The 8,883-nt window shown below is 41.9% G+C and overlaps 1 non-coding gene across 1 annotated transcript; it reads right to left on the bottom strand.

The window, feature by feature from the left end:
• Window positions 1-6,471: 6,471 nt before the first annotated feature.
• LOC116974746 lies at window positions 6,472-6,633 on the bottom strand. The gene has a single exon (XR_004412417.1). It is a non-coding gene; the product is annotated as a U1 spliceosomal RNA (small nuclear RNA).
• Window positions 6,634-8,883: the final 2,250 nt, after the last annotated feature.

Genomic DNA, 8,883 nt, shown 5'->3' with positions numbered 1-8,883 from the left:
GCAGAACTTTTGGCCATTGTTTGAAAGCAAGTTTGATAAGTCTAGAAGGTTGCAAGTGGAGTGTGAATTGTTGAGATATTGTGTGAATCATTTGAGAGATCGTGTCTATTGTTGTCAACAATGGGAAATCGAGTTGCACGAGATACAATGGAGGACCCGGAGGGCCCGCTACAATGAGTGTGTAGCGAGTTCCCACAAAAGGCTGAGATGTTAAAGAACTTTTCAAGAGCACTGAATAAGGAATTAGGAGATGAGTTGTGGCCCGAAGGAGGGGTCTGAACATTGAAGGGAGTGAAGTATATCGAAAAGATTATTTGGCAATGTAGTAATAGTGATGCATCAATGGAGCTGATTGGATTATGGAGAAAATACTATGAAGAGCAGAAAGCGAGTAAAGAAGATGTGAGAATGGCGAATTGGCAGGAAGCAGCTTCAAAGCTTGGAATAGAACTAAGAGATGATAAAGTAAACCAGATACCTTGAGAAAGGGGTGTGGATGTATTAGAGAGTGGGAGAGAAAGAAATCTCCTGAAGGGAAACCAGCACCAGTAGATCTAGAATTCAAGGACCCGGTAGTTGGCATTGGCTTTGAAAGTGGAGAAAACGATTATTTGGAAGATTGCGAAAGTGTTAGGATTAGGAGAAGTTCGCAGCCTCCACCTTATTTTTCTAGCATTCCCCGTACTCCATCTACACATTGTATAGCTTGCGCACACAACAGACACTCCTTGAGTATTAGAAAGGCGCTATATAAATCCCATCCATTATTATTATTATTCAGATTCCACAATAAAGCCTGATTTACAAACAGCAGCAACACTAGTACAGGATGCTTTGACTCCAACCGCTCCACTATTGGCAGGTAGTCCAGTAGCAAACGGTACCAGGAGTAAAACTAAGAAGATAGCTCCCCGTATTTAAGGAGAGAGAGGTTATTGGAGACATAGTACAACCCCCAGAATATTTCTATGAGAGGGGAACCCCTGTTCCGTAATAAAGAATATATTGGGTGTATTTCAAGGAAATTCATAAAGAAGAGCATGCTTTAAGAATGGCAAGGTCCAAAAAAAAAATCATACTAGACAAGGTCATTAAATTGATTGTATAATGAATAATGCTCTTTTTGTCTTCGGTGTTACTTGAATTTACACCTGAAATTGAATTTTAGAGTGGGTTGTCATGGATACCCAGCTACTAGCAACAGATTCTCAGCCTTGGGAAGACTTGGGAAATAAATAGTATTAGGGTGTGGGGAATTGCAGGCAGGTAACTGGTTAGTCAAAGAGCAATATATTTATTTATTTATTTATGTGTATATTGAACGGAACTGTTCTGTATTTTTGTTTACAATACTCTGTTGTGCTGCAGCAAGCTAGAATTTCATTGTCCTATCAGGGACACATGACAATAAACTCTCTTGACTTGACTTGACTTGACTTGGAACTAGATCCTTGGGCCCAACTTGGCCTTGTTAACCAAGCCCAGGTAACATTATGATAGTTTTTTTCCGCACCGGGCCTAACTTAACATAGTTGAGACCATTATGCAGCTCCATCATGATGTCCAAACTTTTGTACTCATTACACATCCCAATATTGACAAGTGTACCATACACCTTCTTCACCACCCCGTCTACCTGAACCACCACTTTCAGGGAACCATGCACCTGGACTCCCAGATCACTCTGTTCTACAACACTTTCCAAGGCTCAACCATTCATTATGTTATGATTCTACAGTTTTTGGAATGTTTTTCACTGCTTTGAAATACTGTTAACACAGTTTGTGATGAGGTGTATGGCAGGAAGGGGAATTTTAATTTAAATACGCAATGGGAAATCAATGGTCCTAGTCAACTATCCTTGTTGCATCTCAGACAAGTTTACTTTTCATGGAAACCCAACCCAGGGGGTGTAAAAATATATATCCTATCGCATCTATTGGTTTTCTTAAGACACACATGGTTAAAATGATACGATTATATTTGCTTCCTTTCTGATGGAAGTCGATAGTGTGTCAGGGTAAGGTGACCAGTGAGCATTGCTATTTGAAAATTAAGCTCAGAGGATTAGTCTGCTATTTTAATGAAAGATCATGGTCGCAAGCCCAACTAAACCTTTGCAAGCTCTTTTAATATCCCGTATTAGCAGGCTCAGTAACAGAAACGTTCCTGAATAGACAGGGAACAAAATAACATGAAGCAGATTTATATTAACACAGGCATGTCATAGAATGCAGGAAGATATCATAACACTTGTAATCATAAATTATAAGACATTTCATAATACTACCTTGGTTCATCAATATTCCAGCAAAGTGCTAGATTATAGAGTATGTAAATACCCAATATGCATGCATGACAAATCCGTGCATGAACAGTGGATCTGAAGAATAAAACATTAAGAACAACAGACACAAAATGCTGGAGTAATTCAGCAGTACAGGCAACATCTCTGGAGAGAAGAAATGGGCGACGTTTCGGGTCGAGACCCTTCTTTAGTCTGGTGTCAGGGGAGGGAGCAGGACAAAGATAGAATGTAGGTGGAGACAGTAAGACTAGTGGAAAGAACTGGGAAGGGGATGGAGAGAGAAAGCAAGGGCTATTTGAAGTTAGAGAAGTCAATGATCATACTGCTGGGGTGTAAACTACCCAAGCAAAATATGAGGTGCTGTTCCTCCAATTTGTGCTGGGCCTCACTCTGACAATGGAGGAGGCCCAGGACAGAAAGGTCAGATTGGGAATGGGAGGGCGAGTTGAAGTGCTGAGCCACAGGGAGATCAGGTATGTTAAGATGGACTGAGCGGAGGCTTTCAGCGAAATGATCGCCGAGACTGCTCTTGGTCTCGCCGATGTAGAGAAGTTGACACCTGGAACAGCAGATACAGTAGATTAGGTTGGAGGAGGTGCTAGTGAACCTCTGCCTCACCTGGGAAGACTGTTTGGGTCCTTGGATGCAGTCGAGGGGGATGTAAAAGGACATGTGTTGCAACTCCTGCGGTTGCAGGGGAATGTACCTGGGGAGGGGGTGGTTTGGTTGGGAAGCAACGAGTTGGGAAGCAACGAGTGGCCAGTAGTGAGATCCCATTGGAGGTGGTGAAAATGTTGGAGGATTACATGCTGTTATTAAGAACAGCTTCTTTCCTGCTGTTCAACCCTTGAACAAACCTCTCTAATATGCTAAGGATGTATTTCCAATCTTCCAATCTACATTGTTGCGCCCCTTTCATTGTTTTCCTTCTGCACCTTCTCTGTAGCTGTAACTTTATATAGCAAACAGTATTCTTTCATTTTTGACTACCTGTTGTACTCATACATGATATAATTGCACTCATAAATGGTATGATCTGCCTGGATATGATGCAAACAACATTTTCCATTGTACATCTGTGCAAGCGATATTAATAAACCAATAACCAAAAAATGCATGTTCTAGCAGTTTTGGTTATGGTCAATTAGATTTCTCATTCTCCAACTGGAAACATTGGTGTCTGTGAGCAAAGAATGCAAGCCTCTCAGTTTATCCACAAATGGATGCAAATATTATTTGGAACACATATCATAGTGGGAATTGTTTAGGAGTGCTAGAATATCCATGCAAAAAGTGGTATGTTATGGGTAGAAAGCTTTTAGACTTGTCCAAATGGGTTTCTAAATATATCCTATGTAAGCAAACCTTTTAGTGTCACAGAGAGCAAATGGTATTTCACTTAGCAAACTGTACAGAAGCTACAATTTCAATACAAAACCCTCAGATTGTGTAGAGCTACACAATTTAGCACTGGGAAAAAGAAAGCAGACATTAGAGAGTGTAGAGTGGAGTGTTAGAGGTTCTGTCTCTGCAGACAATTTATGGCACCATCTTGGATGAGATGCCAGTTTGCTGGTGGTCTAATCAAATAGGAAATTCAAACAAAGTTTTACAACACATAAAATCTCTCATTGATCTTATGGGTAAACCTGATGCCTATGGAAGTATCATCAAGAACCACAAGCCTTTATTAACAATTCATGGTTAGAAATGAAGACCTGAGACCATATTAAAACTAATAACAACAATAAAACAAAGTTGTTTCAAATTCAAACACATATTTGTCATTGGAAATAAGCAGCAAATATATGTTTATGAGAGTTTCACATTGCACATTCTGGGTATTACAGATCTCCATTGAGAAGATCAAACTGAATTAGATATACCATTAACATTACGGGGCATCTAAATGTATTGGGCACGTGAATGATGTATGCCCATGTGCACAGTGTGATAAGACAGTTGAAAAAACAAAATGCACATGTCAATCTGAAGAAGGGTCCCAACCCAAAATGCTGTCTGTCCATTTCCCTCTACTGATGCTACCAGGACTGCCAAGATCCCCCAGCACTGTTTATTTGCACAAGGTATAAATCAGAATCATAAAGTCACACAGCACAGAAACAAGCCCTTCAGCCCAATTTGTCCATGCCAATCAAAATGCCCCATCTCACATTTACCCACATATGGCCCATATCCTTCCAAATCTTTTGTATATATACCCATATGGACATATATATATACCTACCTGTCCAAATGTCTTTTAAATGTTGTTATTGTAACTTCCTTAACTACTTCCTCTGGCAGCTCATTCCATATACCCACCACAATCTGTGAAAAACTTGCCCTCTCAGTTCCCTATTAATTCTTTTTCTACTCACTTTAAACCAATTTCTTGATTGCACTTCCCTTGGGGAAAGAAATCTGTACATTCATCCCCTCTATTCCCTTGTGATTTTATAAACTTCTAAATAATAATAATAATAATAATAATACATTTTATTTGTGGGCGCCTTTCAAAAGTCTCAAGGACACCTTACAAAATTTAACAAGAGTAAAAAACATATAATCGGAGTAAAATAAATAATAAAGACATCACCAATACACAAATTAAAGGCAGAATTCAATCCAAAGACAAAAAAATCAAAAACACAATGTGAAGAGAGAGCAGCGGCAGCTAAACCGCGCCAGCGTACACTCTCCCTTCCGACAGTCATCTTGTACACAAACTAAAATAATCACTTACACACAAAAATCATCCCCCCACAATGGTTACCACTGTGGGGGAAGGCACAATGTCCAGTCCCCATCCCCAGTTCTCCCAAAGTCAGGCCTATTGAGGCCTCCGCTATTGCCTCTATGGAGGCCCGATGTTCCTGGCCGTTCTTGCCGGGTGTTGTTGCCCTGGCGTCGGGTGAGTGCTCTCAGCGGCTGGGCCACCTGGAACGGCCGATTCCCTACGGAGACCGCGGCTTCCGAAGCCGACAAGGCCGCGCCGGTTTGGAGCTCCCTGGCTCCCGATGTTGAAGTCGGCGCCGCCCGCTCCGCTCCGCAGACCCGCAGCCCGGAGGTGTTGAACTCGGCGGTCACAGCTCACCGGAGCTCCAGCGCATCGATCCAGCGCGGCGACCCAGGTAAGGCATCGCCCGCTCCGCTCCGCGATAGCGCTCCAGCACTGTGCCGCCACCGAAGCCGAGGTGCTGGGCGGTCCCCGCCAGGAAACGGCGCTCCACGCCCGCTGGTAGGCCGCAAGGACGGGTCGATGGGGCAGCCCGTAGAAAAAGCTGCCTCACCAACCAGGTAGGGACCTAGAATTATAGTTACGCCCTTCCCCCCACATTAATAAGTCTATTTCTCCCACAAACAAAACACATGACTCACTAGAACTACAAAAAAAAAGTGAATTAAACGGACGGCTGCTAGTTAGCAGCCGTTCCCCAAGATGGCTCCTCCTCCTCCTCCGTCATATCATCCCTAAGCTTCCTACGCTCCAAGCAATAAAGTCCGAGCCTGCTCAATCTCTCCCGATAGCTCAGGCCTTTGAGTCTTGGCAATATCCTTGTAAATCTTATCTGTGCCCTTTTCAGCTTAACAACATCATTCTTGTAGCAGGGTGACCAAAACTAAACAAAATACCAACATCTTTTATAACAGTAACATAACATCCCAACTTCTGTACTCAATACCCTGTCTGATGAAGGCCAATGTACCGAAAGCCTTCTTGACCACCCTATCTACCTGTGATGCCATTTTCAAGGAACTATATACTTGAACTCTTGGATCCCTCTGCTCTGCAACATTCCTCAGGCATTACCATTCACTGTGAAGATCCTGCCCAGGATTGACTTCCGAAAATGGAACATGTCACATAATCCAAATTAAGCAATTAGCCATTTCTTAGCCCATTTGCCCCAGCTGAGAAGATCCCACTGTATTTCTTAATAACCATCTTCACCGTCTTCATACCACCCACTTTAGTGACATTTGCAAACTTACTAACCTGCCTTGTACTTTCTCATCAAAATCATTGATATGGATGACAAACAGCATTGGGCCCAGCACTAATCCCTGAGGCACACCACTAACCACAGGTCTCCAGTCCAAAAAACAACCTTCCATCACCACCCTCTGTTTCCTACCATGAAGCCAATTCTGTATTGGAAGGAGAGAAAGCAAATGCAGTCTCCCATTACCACAAATTTTGCAGTCAAGTATCCTGTATTTGGGGACATCGCATGTATTAACATGCCTGAAGAATAATGGGCTAGCCTCATCAAAGGTGAACCTCCTTTTTGATAATGGCCTTTCTCCTGCTAGGCATGTTATAGCTCTGCCTTTCCACGATTGTCAATAGTACCTGCAAAATGTGTGCCTATGCATATAACATGGAAACAAACCCTTTGTCCCAACGTGTCCATGCCAACCAGTGATCCCCCTACGCTAACACTATCCTACAAACTAGGGAGAATTTACCAATGCAACTAACCAAAAGTCAAACTAACCTACAGACCTGTTCATCTTTGGAATGCGGGAGGAAACCAGAGCTCCTGGAGAAATCGCACGCGGTCACTGGGAGAACGTACAAACTCCATCAGGATCGAACCCTGATCTCGGGCGCTGTAAGGCAGCAACTCTACCGCTGCGCCACCATGCTGCCCTCTGTTGTCCATTTCCATGGGACATCCACCATGTGTTTCTGCTCTGAAATACTATTTTTGCAAAGATACTCTCCTTATGCCCTAATCATCAACAAGCAACCCCATTATTTTACCCCCACACGAATGCACACACATTTCTCCCACTATCCTGGCCCTGTTCCCTCTTCCCCAATCTGCTTCCACCCATGTCTCTTCCTCTGGCTTCAAATTTCACCCCTCTTCTTTCCTTACTTTACAGCCTTGACTTATTTTTATCTTTGACTTTGGTCCATGTATTTACAAATCAATCCCCTCCCCCTCACCTGTATCCACCTATCAGGCCTTGTCCTGTCCTCATTTCATTTCTCAGCTTTCTTTCCCTTCCTACAATAAGTTTGAAGAAGTGTTTCGACCCAAAATGTTACACTTCCATGTCTTCCAGAGATGCTGCCTGACCCATTGAGTTACCCCAGCACTTAATGTATTTTTTTCTATCTTTGTCCTGCTGTTCTTGCTCATATACATCTTACCTGGCCAAATTAATAGAGACATGGTATCAGTTCCCACTTGCAGGGATACGATGAATGAATATATAATTTATTCCATCCTGTGACTTTACTCAACCTTTATATATTGTCCATGGGTTCATTCTGAAAGGAAACCTTCTCCATAAATTGTAACTCCACCGGACACATATACAAGTTCAGCCCTACTGACAACAACAGTACCACTGTCTTCTTTTCATATATTGTCAATTTTTTTTTGCTCTTTCTCCTATCTTGAGATCTTAACCTTGATCATATCACTAAAGCTCTGAAACACTGTCACATTATATATACAAAATAAATAGTTGAATGTGGTCATATACCTCAAGTCTGGGAAACACAATGCCAAAGGTGAGTTGCTGCTTCAAAACACCAGGGACCTGGTTCTGCACTGACCTTGTGCTGTTTGTGAGGAGTTTGTACATTCACCCTGTGACAGTGTTGGTTTCCTTTGGGTGCCCTAGTTTCCTCCCACTCCCAAAGATGTGTAGGTTTGTAGGTTAATTGGCCTCTGTAATATTGTCCCTAATGTGTAGGGACTACAAGAAAAAGTGCGAAGAGATGACATCGGACTAGATTAAATGGGTGATTGATGGTCAGCTTGGATACAATAGGATAAAGGGCCTGTTTCTATGCTGTATCTTTGAACTAAACATCCACTATATATACTGCCTGACACCATTGCTCATTTCTCAAGAGAACCCTGTTCTCTATTAACCATGCTTGATTATCCATTTGCTACTTGGAGCAGCAGCATCCCAAACCCATTTAGTGTCTGTGGAGTCTCTGGTGCTGCATTTACTCAGGCAAGTAACATTCTTAATTCAAGGCACTTTAATCACAGCCGATAGAAGCAGCTTGTGTCAAAATGCATCTAAAGTGACTGCAATTAGTTATTAAATGTATACTTGTGCTCATATATTCTATGAGACACTTCCAACAAAGCTTCACATTTTCTCTTTGTGCCTCACCTATAAACATATTTCAAAAACTTGTAGGTTCATCCATACCACTGGTCATTTTCAATTTCACATCCTATATATGTCTTGATGTTTTTTGATACTTTCAGAATTCCATACAGATGCAACTGCATCAAAGTTGTATCAAATCAATATATTGTAAATAAAATTGCAACTTCTTGTGCAGTAACACAAGGAACATAATTCAAATAAATTCCATTAAAAAGCTTGCTCCTCTCCAGCTGAGAATAAAATCCATTTGATTTTTCCGATTCTTGCTTTAGTGCTATTTTACTGCCACTTTTTCGAAATAGTATGTTCATTTTGGAGGGTTGGTAGAGGAAACCTTATAACATTGTAGCTGCAGTAAACTTTCAGCTGCAGAAGATCAAGAATGATGAAATATCAGTTGAAACCAAGAAGCCAACAAACAC

This window comes from Amblyraja radiata, chromosome 6 (genome assembly GCF_010909765.2).
Source record: "Amblyraja radiata isolate CabotCenter1 chromosome 6, sAmbRad1.1.pri, whole genome shotgun sequence".
NCBI classification, from domain to species: domain Eukaryota; kingdom Metazoa; phylum Chordata; class Chondrichthyes; order Rajiformes; family Rajidae; genus Amblyraja; species Amblyraja radiata.
The sequence above is the reverse complement of the archived record's forward strand: the minus strand, read 5'-3'. Positions and strand labels throughout refer to the sequence as shown.